Source organism: Lepeophtheirus salmonis, chromosome 7 (genome assembly GCF_016086655.4).
Source record: "Lepeophtheirus salmonis chromosome 7, UVic_Lsal_1.4, whole genome shotgun sequence".
Classification (NCBI taxonomy): domain Eukaryota; kingdom Metazoa; phylum Arthropoda; class Copepoda; order Siphonostomatoida; family Caligidae; genus Lepeophtheirus; species Lepeophtheirus salmonis.
In genome coordinates, this window is record NC_052137.2 from 26,843,837 (window position 1) to 26,859,920 (window position 16,084).

Below are 16,084 nucleotides of genomic sequence, written 5' to 3' on the forward strand. Positions count from 1 at the left end.
GTCTTTTTTATCCCAGGAGCTGAGTACTTTTTTTATCTATGCAAAGTTTTCTTTAAGAATCACTCTCATCCATAACATTGTCATTCCTCTACTTTTTGGCTATTTCTGCATTTCTTAATGAATTAACAGTATCTGGCGTAAAGTTTCGAGTAAATAGAGAACTAGAATTCAATAATTTTTCTACTTCGTTCTGATATATCTATTTTTCTCTTTTTAATTCCCAAAAAAATTCTGAAGTGGATGTTTAAATGGCTCGAGATAGAACATGTATTGCTTACTTTGCCTTGAGTTTTGACTTATAACATTGAATAAGATTTTTTAAATATTTACTTTTATTTTTTTTTCTCCAAGAATCCATTTTTATAAAATAAATGAACGCTGTTTCAAATGACAATAGTAACTAATCTCTATTAGTTTATTATCAGATGCTGGCTCAGGTATATATATTGCTCTGTCTACAGTTTTATTTAGGCTGTAGGACATCAACGCTAGGTCAATCCGAGAAGAGTTTTTGTTTCTTTTCCAGGATACTTTCTCTTCCGGAGAGTGTTTTTTTAAGATGTCCACAAAATTAAACCTCACACAAAGTTACCCCATGACTATTGAATTTGGATGTTGATTTGTCAACCCATCAAGGTCAATTTTCAAGTTTCCAATAAATATAAAAGGGAAACGGGTCTTTCCCTTGAATATTGATAACAGATTGGAAGAAAAGAGTCGGCAGCTCATTTGGTCCATATTCATTAATTATGCAAAACGTCACTTCATTGATGTGCATGCATGTTTTATTGAAGTCACTCTTGCCGGAGTAACCCTTTACAAAAATAACATCATTAACTTTTTTAGTTACTAGTGTCAGAAAACCTCTACTGTCGTTATATCCAGTAAAAAAGGCATGACACTTTTTTGGACGGCAGAGAGGACAATTTGGATTGCAAGAGGATGAAACTTTTGATTTTATGTCCTGAAGACACATAATCTCTGAATGCATAGAGAGAAGATGGTTCATTAAAGCATGCCTCGATTTTTTATCATTTCCGCCCCTGGTGTTTCAAGAAAGTATTTTTTTCTTTAATTTCAAATCATTGGATAATGGTTCCAAATAAAAATAAGTGATTCTAGTCTGTTTTTGATTAAGATAATCTAAAGGCCCCATATCGTTATTCATATTGATACATTTAGAAATGAAGCTTTGTTTGACTTGTGAATTATCTAATTTAAAAAAAAAGGTTAAAAAACACAAAGCTAGAATTTTGCCAATTTTTTTTATAAGTAAAAGCTTCATTTTACGAACATTAAATTAAAAAAAAGACTGGAGCGTTCGATTATCAATGAAGATGTACTATACTCAGAGCTCTTTGACTGTTTCTTCTCTTTTATAGGAGAAATATCTGTATCCAGTTTACTTCTCTTTCCCACAGGGGAAGCACGAGTACGACGGTTCAGAATTGTATGGACGTCCAAATGAAGTTTCGATTCTTTTTTAGGCTTTTTACGTTCTCCATCATTTGTCCTTTTTCTTTCTAAACGAAAATATTCGTTTCCCTTTTCCGAGTACTTGTTATGCACCTTTCCTACATTGTCATTTCCTGGATAACTGTTTAGTCCAAAAGACTTAACATAATCTTTTTGTTTCACAGTTTGGGTCTCACTAACCTCTTCTATTTGTTTTTCGGATAGAGTATGTCTATGAATAGTAAAAGAATTATCTTCATTTTTTTCTTCAACCATTTTTTCATTTCTCGGTTCATTGTTTAATCTGGAAGACTTCATCTATTTCTGCCACAGTTCGTGTCCCACTAACCTTTTCGAATTGTTTTTTAGATAGAGTGTGTTTATGTATTTTTGAAGAACTATCTTCATTTTTGTCTTCTATCAATTCGGCCTCCATATTCTCTTCAATTTGTACTTTTGGTGGAAGACGTTGTTGCATAGACTTTTTGAGAACCATTTCATATTCAAATGTTTTAATTTTTTTTTTTTTCCATGCAGTAATGTTTAATGTGCCCAAAATTAAATCATTTTTGACATTGACATATCGTAAATATCAATGTGTTTAACATTTTTTTATCTAGAGCACAAACCTTCTGCATTTTTCATTGTGAGGACAAAAGTTTCCCATTTATAATTATTATCCGGTTTTATACGAACTGCTTCATCTTTATCAATGCTCTTATTTTCTTTGAGGATATTTGAGTAACCTCTTCCATCAATCCTTGATGATTTTCTGATATTATCGTCGGGGGTTTGGAATACATTTTTTTTGAAAGTTCTGATTATTTCTTTATACAAAAACAAAACAAAAAACTGTTATATATTATGTGTATATGAAATAAAATATATACATCCTCTCAAAGAGGAGAAGAACAGTAAAAAACAATGACTTGCATTATCCTCGGGATCTCATGATACAACTTTCGACTATCAAAAACTGACCTCGAGTAAACTGTTGTCAAAAAATAAAATAATAAAAACGTAGGAAGAAGCTACATCTAGCATTTACAACACTTTTTACAAGTACAAAGAGGCCAAAATAAACTTTGAGCTAACGAACTCAGATTTTAATTTATACAACACACAAAAAGGCAAACAAAAATATACAAAACACGCGCGTTTCTTAGTTTTTTTATCTACATATGTGTACTCAAGTGAATTTTTCAAGAGTAAAATCTAAACGAGAGGCTTTGTGAGGACATTTATTTAACAAAATCAGTTGAAAATCATTCTTGGTACAATTTTTATTCACTATCAGATCCCTCAATTCTAATAATGATCTTAATATAAGTCTAAATCCTTTGCAGACCTTGACTATGTAGTCACACTCGAGCTTGGCCCACTCCTTCTTAATGTAATCCTCTAGATACTGAACACTCCTGTGAGGAGTAGTAAACACCCTCTCTTCTATAGACGCACCTAGATAAAGTAGTCCAAAGGTCTACGTCTAGAGTGGAGGGCAGCCACATGTTCAGGTCCAAAAGTCTGTAAAATTTTCTCTCAGGAAGGCCTGGGTCTTAGCGGCGCGATGACGCAGAGTTCCGTTTTGATTGAAAACAAAGTTGTCCCCGAACGCCTAAGACTATGGTTTAGGTTGGATTTTTCATTATGAATACATGTCTCACTGAAACTGAGACAGTGTTTGGTTGTTATGTAGTGGCTCTTTTGCTTATTCACTGTGGCATCAACGGTTAGAAAAAAAATTAATATGAGAAGAGCAAAACTTCACCTGAACTTATAATCTTCTTTGTTCTTTCCAACCATCTTAGCTTGCTCTGTTCAGATATAAGATGTCTTACTGTCCTATTCTGTGATTTTGCATCAATATCATTCCAGATTAAAAATTATAAAATTTGTACCACCAGCGAAAATCAACCCTAAATATATAAATGTGTTGAATACGTAGTTATAAATAATTATTATTATAAATTTTATATGTATTATTAATGAATAAAAAATGATCTGATAATATTTAGAAAGCAAGATAAGGCTTAATGATGATTCTTCATTGATATGATTGTAATAAATTAAACATTTTTTGTCTCATTTCCCGCAGATTAATCAGTGTCAAGAACATCTATCAATGTTTCTATTCACGCGAATATACATAATATAATTTGATATTCTTTGATAAGTATTTATTTTCATCCTTTTTTTAAATATCACTTGAAGTGAAAACAGTCATTCTCCGATTTGGCTCTACATATATTATCGAAGATAATTAAATAATGTAAAATAAGTCTTAATTAATTAATAATATAATTATTATGCAAATGGGTGTTTTGAAAATTTACTTTGTATAACCTCCACAAATAAAATAAATTATCCAAAATTTGGGGATTTTTTCACAAACAGAGATCAACATTTTTTGTAGCTATTAATAAACCTTAACGGCTTTATAAAGAAATCAAGCAATAATGCATTAATAATTTTTGAACTATTTTTTTTTGGCCCTTTTTTAATGTTTCACTTTACTACAAACTTTGAATTATACCATGGTGATAAGAATTGATTCTTTTTAATAGGTTTCCAAAGTTCGAATGAATTTTTTTACATTTTCTCCAATTAAAAAAAAAACATAAAAATACAGAAATAATTGTAATATTTTTGTAATCAGGAAACATTTACTTACATACTTAATTTGATACTTTTTTATTCGATTTAGATCTGTGAAGTGAATAAATAATACTAGATTAAATTGATGTTTAAAAAAAGAAATTTAGAATTTTAGGTTGTCATTTAATATTTTTTTTCTCCAATAGGTTTGAAGATGATTTTTGTTTAATATAGGATGAGTTAAAGTATTTTACAGTTATAACTATAGTTTAGAACCTTTACAATATTTGAAGGACTTATATTAGTGTCGATATGACTTTTCAAATAAAGTCCATCAATTTATCATTATTTTGTTGTGATAATTAATTTTTGCTACTATGAGTGTAAAATTTCTGAATCTTTCATATGGTTGTTAACAAGACTAATTATACAATAATAGGTGGGATCAGTCCCACAATTATAGTAGATTCTCGTGCTTTCACCTTTATGCAGTAAGGACAAAAGCATTCGAAGTAAAGATCAACCAAATATCCACGACAAATACCAAAAAAAAAAATATCTTCATAAAACGTATATAAATTGAACCTCAAAGAAAATACTTGGTATTTCAAAATAAAAACAATCTTCAATAAAAATCAAGAAATCGAGAAAATCTAATTTTTTTATATTAACACAATAAGCTGCTCAACATTTTATAGATATATTTGAGTTAATTATAAGCTTTGTATTCAAATAAAATAAAAATAATCAATAAAAGATAATCTAGAACTTTAGCTATTGTTTAAAATCTATGTAAGACTTAAGAGACTTACATTGTCTCTGATATGACCATTTAAATATAATCCATCAACTTTTCATTGTTTTATTATGACTGTTAATTGGTCGACCTTTATTTGCCAAATAGCAGCGCCTAATAATACTTTATCAGACTGATTTTTTACATAAATTGACGATACTTCGTCGGAAAATACTAGTGTCATCCTTATTTCGTTCAAAAAAACAAAAAACCACAAAAAAAATTTATACTTTGGCTGGGATGATCAGGTTTGGCTACTTCAATTCCGATATGTGGTGACACTAAAGGGGTTAACAAGATAAGTTTATTAATAGAAACCATTTAAAAGTGTAATATTCACTCATTTTTTTAGAGAAATATTTTTAGCTTGCTTCATGTGTCAACCAGCTACACGGTTAAGTTAAAATAGATTTCAATGTATTTTGAAACAATAATCTACTTCGAAGTATGTAATTATTGTAAACGAAGTTAAGCCATAAAAGCAAGGTTGTACTCGTTAGCCTACCCTGATCCCTAATCAACCCGCGTATTGGGTTTTTTGATAATCTTAATACTTTTGGGATTTTAATATATGCATTTAATTCATATCACGAGAAAAAAAAATTGAATCAAATTTGATAAGTTGTATTTCTCAGAAATCCATTAATTTTTTTTAGGAGCTTCTGGTCAATCAAAACAGTGCTTACATAACTCTTAGACTTGACATTTTTCATTATTTTAGACAGTTTGCTTCCAGAGCGTGGTGCATTTTTGACATCAAAATTACCCCAATAAAATGACAAAACCAAAGTTACTCATATTTGGCTGCTACAGTATCATTATAAAAAGCTTATAAATTATGACGTATTTTCCCTTTTCTGATGTCCATCTTTGACCTGCCTTCAAAAAATATTAAATTAACAATCATAAAAACTGTCTCAAAAGGTTTTTTTTTAGCACATAACCATATCTTTCTAACTCCTCCTTGTGTAAACTGTTTACATCTATACAATGCAAGATAAAAAATTTGAACTGTCCCTATATATGAAAAACATATGACTGGTCTAATGTTATTTTATCGAATTCCAAAGAATGACTTAGTTTGAATATTTATGTAGCACGACCATAAATATCGATGATATAAGGTTTGTTATAAATTTTAGAGATCTACTATTATTCTTTCTAATAATTCAAAAGTATCTTAAATTTCTTGAAAAATACTACAATGAAAATATGGAATACCAGTCTACTGTTAATGCAAAAGGGATTTATCAAATATGTAGCGTATTCCAGACAAACAATTTGACTGATATATACAAAAATATGCTATTTTACGATCCCGATATTTTCCAAAGTTGAATGTTATAAAAAAAAAAATGAAAGAACCACTGACTTTCGGAGTTAGTGGCCTTATTTTAATTATTCAAACAAAAACAAGTTTTGTAGATGGTACATGCAAACAGTAGTAATCAATATAATATTTTATAATAATAAACTTCGACCTTCTTCAAATATTTATAAGGGTTTGAAAAATATTTTTAAAGTTAGTGGGTGCCTATAGTGTACTGTCATAACAAGACAAAGCAAATATGTATTATTTATATTAACGTACGTCATGTAATCTTTAACTTTTAAATACTTTTTAATGTATTTATAAAACTTTTCATTTATAAGAACCATGAATTGTCTTAATAAAGACTCCATTATAACTTTTCACCAGTAAATCTTATATATAAAGAAATAAACTTATCTATCTTGCTCTTCTGTTTTTACTGCCAAGCAACAGTTTTGGGTTTCTTCTAGTTCTATCTATTATTAAAAAGAAAAAGAAAGGGAAGATTGAATTAGCCAGTTAATTCGTCTTGGATGAACACTTATTACAATTCAATCTGTTCAATAATTTTTCAGAAAGTCACATAAAGGGAGATTGTATTAGCCAGTTAGTTAGTATCTGTGGGAGTGTCGCAGTACATAATACCCTTTCAGGAATAATTATGAAAAACATACATTTTTTTTTATCAAACCCAAGAGTCCACCACACAAAATTTTTATCTTGGGTTTTACTGATAAATATATTTGGGGTTTTGGGTGATTTAATTATTCTTGTGGAATAAATAATATACTTTTACATTCGATTTAAATAAATTAACGTAAATTATAAATTATATTATTTATTTGATTTCTTAAATCATTTGACAGACAATACCCCCAGTATTTTGTGTCCAAATGCGCCCCCCCCTATTCGTCCATGGAACAAGCAGGCTCATATTAGTTATATTTGTAACATATTTAAGTGTATATTGTTTCATATAATTGATTGCTGTTGTGAGGATGATTCACTCTCTAATTAACTCTATGTAAAAAAAAAGATTATTCTACATATTTTTTGAAGAAAAGTTTATAAATTTTTATTGGTGATTATTAATTATAATTAGTGTAGCAGAAAAATATATAACACAAGTTATTTAGTTATTGATAAATACATATAGATGAAAACAATCAATATTTTACAGAAAATTAAATTTAATTTGTGGGCTTATTATTTTTTTACAAAAAAGAAAAAATCATAATAATATTAGTTTAAATGTACTAGTCAAATTTCTTACCATACTTGGTAAACATGTAAAAATAATACTTATAGGAAAATAAATATATTATTTTGAATGATTTCGCCTTTATCAAAGAAATCTGTAAAATATGATGTGATTTTTTTTTTTCTGGCGTCAATCTTTGACCCACACTAAAACAGTACTCAATCAAACAATTGTAAAACTGTCTGTTAAGTTTTTTAAGTCAGAAATCTTATCTTTCTAACCACATCTTAGTTTAAACTGATCGCACTTATACAACGTGAGATACATATAAGTAAATCCATTTATTCGACAAATAATGGATTTCTTTTTTTTGATACTTAATATTATAAAAATTCCAAAGTATATAAAAAAATAAGTTTTAACCAAACTAAAAAACTTCTAAATTACATTTAATTGTCTTGAAATTTGGCATAGTATTACACACATTCACATACTTGCAATTACTCATAATAAAAATTCTAGATAATATTTTTCACCAATAACAGGGAATTGGGGTTTAAATTGTATCGGCTTGAACACAAACACCTGTTAATAGCAGCTCAGTAGGTCAAAAGGTTCGAAAATTCAAAAAGGCTCATGTTTTGGCTTAAAAATAATCCTGTCTTAACCATACTACGATACACTGTGGACGGATAAAAAAATACTAAAAATGACAGATTTGTTGACAAAGAAAAGTTTTGAACCGAGCTATTCCCAGAATAAAGATTCCTGAAAAAGTAACGGTACTGACATTGTCAAAATAAAAACTTACTTCTGAAGGCATCCAAAGGACATGGACAATTTTTGGCGCATCCGAGCAACTGTAAATAAATACAATTGCAATCTACAATATTTACATGGAAGACACCACAAAGAGAGGTACCACCTTAATAACAGTTGTCAATATCTCTCATACGAGAGAACCCCAGCCATGATGATGAAAATTTTCGGCTTTTTAATTTTATTAAATGTAGAAAAATAAAACAAATTTTTGATAATTTCTAAACAACTTAAGATCAATTTCTACTGTTGTAGAAATCCTACGACCCTTTGGTGGTCGTATTCTTTGTATTTATGAATAGTTTTGTAATATATACATATTTGTACTATTTTATAATGTATGTATGTATATACTATGGTAAACAGCAATAAATTATTAATTAACAAAAAAATTGTACTGGGTATGGTAAGTATCTACAAGAATGTCACGATACTCCCTTAATTTTTGAATGACTGCCAGCGTATATTGTGATATCCTGGAATAAGGAAGTTGCTGGGGATAACCAATGGATATTTTATTAGAATTCACCTCCCACCCATATAGTCAAGTCCACAATATAATTCATGAAGGAACTATTCCAGCTATTTGTGTCCTGATGACCTCTCCTCTCCCCAACTCGACTAAGAGTAATCCTTTGGACTAATTTTTTCAGGGAAAGCTTAAAAGGGAGATCTGTTAAGTTTCCCACAGCATTGTTTTGAGTCTAAAACGTGATTTAAGGAAGGAATAGTACAAATTGAACACCCCCAAGGTGGGAAAGGGCTGCAGAGCATTCTCCAGTGTTATTGAAGGAGTAAAGGCTGTAAAGGGTATATTTAGTCAAAAAGTATGTTTTCACATATTTATGTATATTTTTTGGTAAAATATGGTAAAATTTTGTTTTGTAGTTCTTTAAGGTATTTAAATATCCGGTGGATTTATAAGTAGATTCTTAGAAAAATATGTAAGATAATGAAGCTTTATATAGGTGCATATGTATGATCTATAAATTACCTTTCACAAAAAAAGCACGAGTTAGTTTTTCTAATTCTATTAATTCGGGATTGAATCCAAAATTGTCAGTCATCATAGTTATCTATACTTGTAGATGTCATTTATTCATTGATGTTTTAAAGTAACAGCTTAAATAAGATTAGAATATATTTTTGTATTCAAATATGTACAAGATATTAACAAAATATTTACATAAGTAGTTGCAATTTATTATATAAAAAAATACATTCTAGAGTTTTTATAGAAAAATTATTCGTTTTTAAAATTGACATAAAGATTGAAGAATATTTTTTTTTATTTGTCTTTTAATAGGATAAATTATGTACATATAAATAGATAATCATGGCATATTTATAATTTATATAAAGTCTTTATATCGCTTCTTCACTTTTTAAAGAAACAATAAAGCTTTTTTATTATTTCATTTATTTATAATAAAATATTAATAAATATTAAGTTGACTTACGAACATTAATAATTGGCAAAAATTACTATTATATGTCGACGACATCAAACTTTTGTAAAAATGTACGAGCTAAGGAAAAAATTTAATTCCAGATTATTTACAATTTATTTTTTTTACTAGGTGGGAAACATTCTGATACACCATAATTATTTTTTTTTATACAACCTAATTAAAAAAAAATAACATTGTCTACTTCTACAGGTGAAATAATTATTTCAGTTTATAAGTTATATATATTTTTTCATTATTAACTAAATTTCTTCGGTGTTTACTTAAACAACTGAAATAATATGTACTTTATTGTAAATTTAATATGTTTTGTACTTTTCAACTTTTTTTCTGAGCTTTCTAACACAACAGAAATTATTATTCCTTAAATGTAAATTAAAGATATTATATTTTTAAGTCAAATTTCTTCTGAGTCTAATTGAATCTAACATATTTTTATGAAATATCCTGATTATGGGTTTACTTATATTTACATGGATTACAAAACAAAAACGTAGATCTTCTAAAATTAATTGCTTACAACATATTTTCAATTATGAATCATTCTTGTTGTTGGAATTATGTTCATTCTTTGGACAAAAGTGAATCCTTAGGTTAGAATGTACTAGTCTAAAAGATTAAGATATATTAAAAGATTATATTCCAGATAACGAAGCAGTCATAAGTTGATAAACTTCAGAAAAATTGTCACTGCCGTGACTTGCCATTGAACCTGCATGATATTCCCAACATTCAGTAGCTAACATGGTCTTGGTCACAGGTTCTGTAAACTTACATTAAAAAAAAGAGGTGATCTAAACCTGAAAATTTATGATCATAGGAACAAGTACTGGATATTTATCATTACCATATTCCATTCCCTCATTTATCTCTTCTTCATGAAGTTCCTTCCCCTGCAGTTAAGGATAAAGCATGCTGGAAAAAAGATTAGGAATGTCAGTGTATGTACAAAAATCTTAGAAAAAGTGTATTTTATTACAAGTAATACCTGTACAGTACATGAAGAGCTGACAATTGTTCTAAAACAATTTTTCCTGGAAGGACTTAATATTGTTAATTATATTTACACAACATTGTATTTTGTAGTTTCCATCCTGTTACTATTTAAGCAACTGTTTGGGTAAATTAAAAAATAAGTTATCTGTCAGGGGTTATCACTTGTATTTTCTTTTTTTCACCTTGGACTATAAAGTCCTGTAATCTTGATTGTGATTCAATTGCACAAAACATATAATTTGTTAGTTTACTTAATAACTGACGAATGAATTATATGACAATTACATTTAGTTCAAATAAATGGGTTTCAAATGTTCACTGAGTCTTACAGTTTTGGTGCCACAAATTCAAAATATCATGGGCCGTTCACTATTCCTAAAATAGAGAAGTTAGTAATTGGAAAATACCTGAGGTCAGTTGTGAAGATAAAGAAATATCTTATTTAAAGTAATGCAGTGGTAAGTATTCGAACCACATGCTACTGTTTTTTATATATATAACTATCGTTAGTTAGTTTAACAAATAAAAATATATATATAAATCTGCAAAATAATACAAATTAATTTATATATATGATATTTTTAGCATTTTAACAAAACCTATTGTTATAATACTTTTAAATTGAAATATAATATGCAATTGTATATACATGTCAATATAAATATATAAATTTTCCACCAAACGTCCCAAATTATTCATAAGTCAAATTTCTTTTGATGAATAGTTCTATAGTCTATATATATGAAGCTTAATTTATTATTTAAAATTAGAGCACAGGGTTGTTCATTCTCCATTTGTAAACTGGGATATTATACAACCCAAGGTTAATAGAAATACAAGTTTAGACTAAAAGGCGTGCGTTACTGATGTTTGACTTTCACCACACTTTTTAATAGTGATGTCAAAGAATATGACTGGTTTCATGAGATGTCAAAACCTGTCTGTCTTACCCAACTGTTGGTACGCTATATCAAATTGAACATTCTAGCAATAGTGACGTCGTAGGATATGTTTGGCTGCATATTTTGTCAAAGTCTATCTATCTTGCTCAACAGTTAGTGCAATACATCAAATTAAAAATTATAGTAAGGCCGATTAAATGATGGTCTAACCTTATATTTCTCTTAAACATGAATCACCCCAATATTTAAAAGAAGGGGTTTAATTCATTGGAATTTACATTTTATTGCAAATACTATTTAATAGCCTTCTGTAACATTATATCAGATGGTATATTTTTTTTTTTTATCTTGATAATGCCTTGTTTAAAATATATTTATATACAATACATATTTTGCAATTTTTCAACAAGATATAGCAAATGTAATTAACTGATTTGCTTAAAAGTGTTTTTTTTTAAATTTTTTCCTTGAATACTTTTTTTTTTTTTTTGAGAAATGTAATTTTGTAGCTATTATTTTATACAATACAAGCAACCTTATCGAAACTGATGGGTACAAATTTGATTGGACCAAAATGTGCATCAAACGGTAAATATATCACATAAATTTTTGTAAGGAATATAAATTTTATGTCTTTACTATAGGCCTAACAAATGATATAATAAAAAGCATCAACTTTATGTTGTTATTATTGTTTTAGAAAAGGACTTAATTTTTCTCTGTGTCTCATTTTCATAAAAGATATTTTAGTTTTTTTATTGATATTTACGTGAGCAAAATAAATGAAATAGTTTAGCAAATTATACAACATTTAAATGAAGTATTATCTTCGTATTATGAAAAGGACAGAGGGTATCCCACTCACAGAGGGCTACCTAATTTATTAGAATAATAAAAGTATCCAGAGCAAAATAGAGAGATACTATGTATTATATTTGGAATGAAAGCACAGTTTTTAATATTATTCGAAATAATTTTACACAAATACAAATGAAAATTTAATATTCAAGCAACTCTCTATCAAATTGGTTTTATTTTATTTTTTTTAAATACTAATTTATACTAAAGTCTATTTATAATCTTATTTAACTTTGAAAAAATATTAGAATAAACAAAACCATTTTTAAATTTTTTTTATTAGTCATGCATGAAATGTTGACATAGTAAAAAAATTATATAAATATATTTAGAGTTAAATTAGGAAGAATATTTTATTTATTTAGCTAATTCAATAATGTAGAAAATCTACGAAAATTTTGCCCTCTCTTTATTTATTTATATAAAAGTGTTTACATATTCTATTAATTAATGAAATTCTTATTAAATTATGGGAAAACGTAGAAAATTAATAACTTGATACTTATGATACTAAAAAATTATTTTATAAACTCTTAAGTTGTATTGAATATTCTTTATTTTTTCAATAACATGATTTGTTTTTCACATTTCCTAGAATTATATTATTTTAAGACGGGGTGAGACATATTTATTGTCGGTTTTTTTTTCTTCAAATAAGTCTTCACTTATTCATACATGCAAATACAAACAAACAAAAATATGTACTCAATCGGAAAATGAATAAAATCAAATTTGGAGTTTCGAATAAAATATGAATAAATGATATAATTAAAAATTATTTTTTCCTTAAGGAACTTTAAAATCAAACTGATAAAAAAACTTTCCACAGAATTCAGAAAATATAGTTAATAACATAAACAATTAATAAATGATAATTGAAATCCCTCATAGTGGGACAAGTTATATAATCCATACTTCTCACCCAACTATATCGTTGGAGTGTATTGGTGTTATAATTGACCTACGACTGGGTTGGGGTGCTCATGTTGATTTTAACATTAAAAAAAAACCAAAAAAGTTTCGTTTGCTGTAAAAAACTTCGTTGATTAATAATTTGGCCTCCGGCCTATTTACGTCAAAATTGATTCTAGAAACATGCATGGAATCATTGGTATGTTATGGGGAAGCAATATGGGTACCTCGGATCATAGAAAAACTAAGTTTCGAAGGGTTTATAGACTAGCCTGTCTTTTGATGTGTAGAGCTATGCGATCAACACCAACAAAAGCAATGGAGATTATTTTTAATATAGAACCTTCACACCTTAGTATTAAAAGGCATACGATGAAAACTAGATTGAAAATTATGGAAGATGTTCTAATCCCATGGATTGCACAGTCAAAAACAAAAGGAGGACAAAACCTTCTCCGACAAGATTTATATGAAATACTCCATGAATTTGATGCACCCCTAGAAAAAATTGATTATAAACCTTAAAACTGTTCTTCATTTGGGACTATGGAGAAAGGGACATCTGCAAATCCTCGATGTGTAAATGTGTTCACTGATGGATCAAAAATTGAAGATAAGGTTTGGTTTAGCTGGTGTATTTCGTGTGGGGACGAATCAATTCTCGACGGCTATGGAAATTTAAATTGGTAAAACACAGTGTTTCAGGTGGAGTTGGAAGGAAATTTTCAAGCAATGCCAGCTCTTGTTGGGATGGAAAAACATTCAGGTTGTCGGTTTTTTTTCATACTGATAGAGAAATCCTACCATAGATTGTCTGTCAAAGAAAGAGGAATCTTTAATAGACAGCAAGAAAATATATTGGCTGAGATTGGCAGATTGAAAGGTTCTGTAAACATTTCCAGGATAAAGGGTCATAATAATAATACGGGCAATGAATATGTAGATGCACTAGCTAAAATGGGATGTAAAATGACTGAAAATTGGAAGTCCCACTGGTCACAGTAAAAACAGAAATAAAAGAAATAAAAAATGTGTCGCGTTGAACGAGTGGCGTGGTGATACAGATTGTTGGCAAACGAAGTACTTTTTTCCTCTTCTTTGTGAGGGTTGGAAAATATATAAAGAGAGAAGAACATCAATTTAAAAGGTTGTAAATTTTGTAATAGGTCATGTGCCCTTGAAGAAACATTTAAAGAGGATGGGCTGGGCAGAAGATGACTCATGTAGGTTGTGTGGAGATGAACGAGAATCTCATTTACATTTTATAACGAGATGTGATGCTTTAGAAAGCGTTAGGATAAATATATGGGGGTTCAGTCGAGATCTTGAATGGAATAAGAAATATATTTTAATTTTTATTGAAAAATAGAAAATACTCAATTTTTTCCTTAAAAATGTAAATTTTCAAAACTTTAGAGCCGTAGACCTACATCTAAATATTTTTCAAACTGTTCAAACTTTCTTTAAATGTTACAGTTATACGTACTTTTGCAATTAGAAGCTGGATATTGTTTGATATGCAGGGATTAAGGTAATTTTTTCGATACATCATCCTAAATAGAAAATACTTGAATCATTTTTTAGTTTGAAGCCCCAAATAATAAAAAATTTGAAGTTCCTATTCGTTCAGGAACATAAAACAAAATAAAAAAATATTTATTTTGTTCATTGTTTCCACTCCTTTTCTCTCTTCGTCAAAAATAAAAAAATCATATAACAGACATTATATTACTGCAGTTTTATAACTGACCTGAAGGATCCCTTCAAATTCATACACCACAAAAAAACTGAAACTTTTCTTACTTATATCTAAATTCATTTCGGGATCAGTTCAGATTTTATGTTGGTTTCATAGCACGAACTCTGATAGATGTTACAACTTTCATAGATAAAATATTTCTACTAAAATAGCAGATGTATTACACTCTTTTACATTACTTAAATAAAAGTTTACAAGGCACATTCTTGTCATTCGTAGATTTTTACTTCTTTTGTCTCGATCAGAATTGATTCTTATTAATAAATTTTCCTTATTAACCATTTAGATGCGTTGCAAGTTGCACTTAAAGTATTTAAAATTAAAATCGTCAGAGTAAAGACCAAAATTGACATTTTTATCTAAAATCCATTTGGGGTAGAATATAAGTCTCTGAAATTAAATAAAAGTTCTTAGCTATACCTAAATCTCTATTGTAACTTAAGTTTTTCCACAAATTTAAATACAAATCGTATGATTGGCCAAAATATATTAATGAACTATGTTTAGTGTGTAGCAACAAAAACTAGTGCTTTCGATATACAGATTTTTCTGGTATACATTATGACTAAAGTCCAGAATGTTTTTATTTTCCTAAAATATTCATGTAAAAGCTTCAATGAGTAGCAAAAGTACAACTATTTGAGTTAACAATAAAGATTTTGAGCCTATTTTCAAAGACGGAATATAAGTGTGCTTTTGAGAAGATTCATAATGAACAAAGAACTAGATATTAGCAGTACTTTTTTATGAAAGATAACGATAATTGACAGCAGGTGATGAGTTGCAGAGTTGAGGAAGACCACGTTGGAGACTGAGGGTGTAAATGGAGTTTCAGGAGCATTGCTACTACTGGGTATCTAAGGAGCTCCTCCGACCTGAAACCAATAGATTATTTTGTCAAAAGCTACCTGAACTAAAAGATAATCAAAGATCATTACACTTCCAAAAACTCATTGATCGACTCAATTGTCCTTGAATGTAAGATTTTAGATCGATTTCCAGTTTCAAGT

The 16,084-nt window shown here is 28.5% G+C and overlaps 1 protein-coding gene across 2 annotated transcripts in view; it reads left to right on the plus strand.

Annotated features, from left to right (window-relative positions):
* The window catches only part of LOC121121912 (uncharacterized), a 211,190-nt gene that overhangs the window by 170,256 nt on the left and 24,850 nt on the right, over positions 1–16,084 (plus strand). The gene's annotated exons all lie outside the window — the stretch shown is intronic.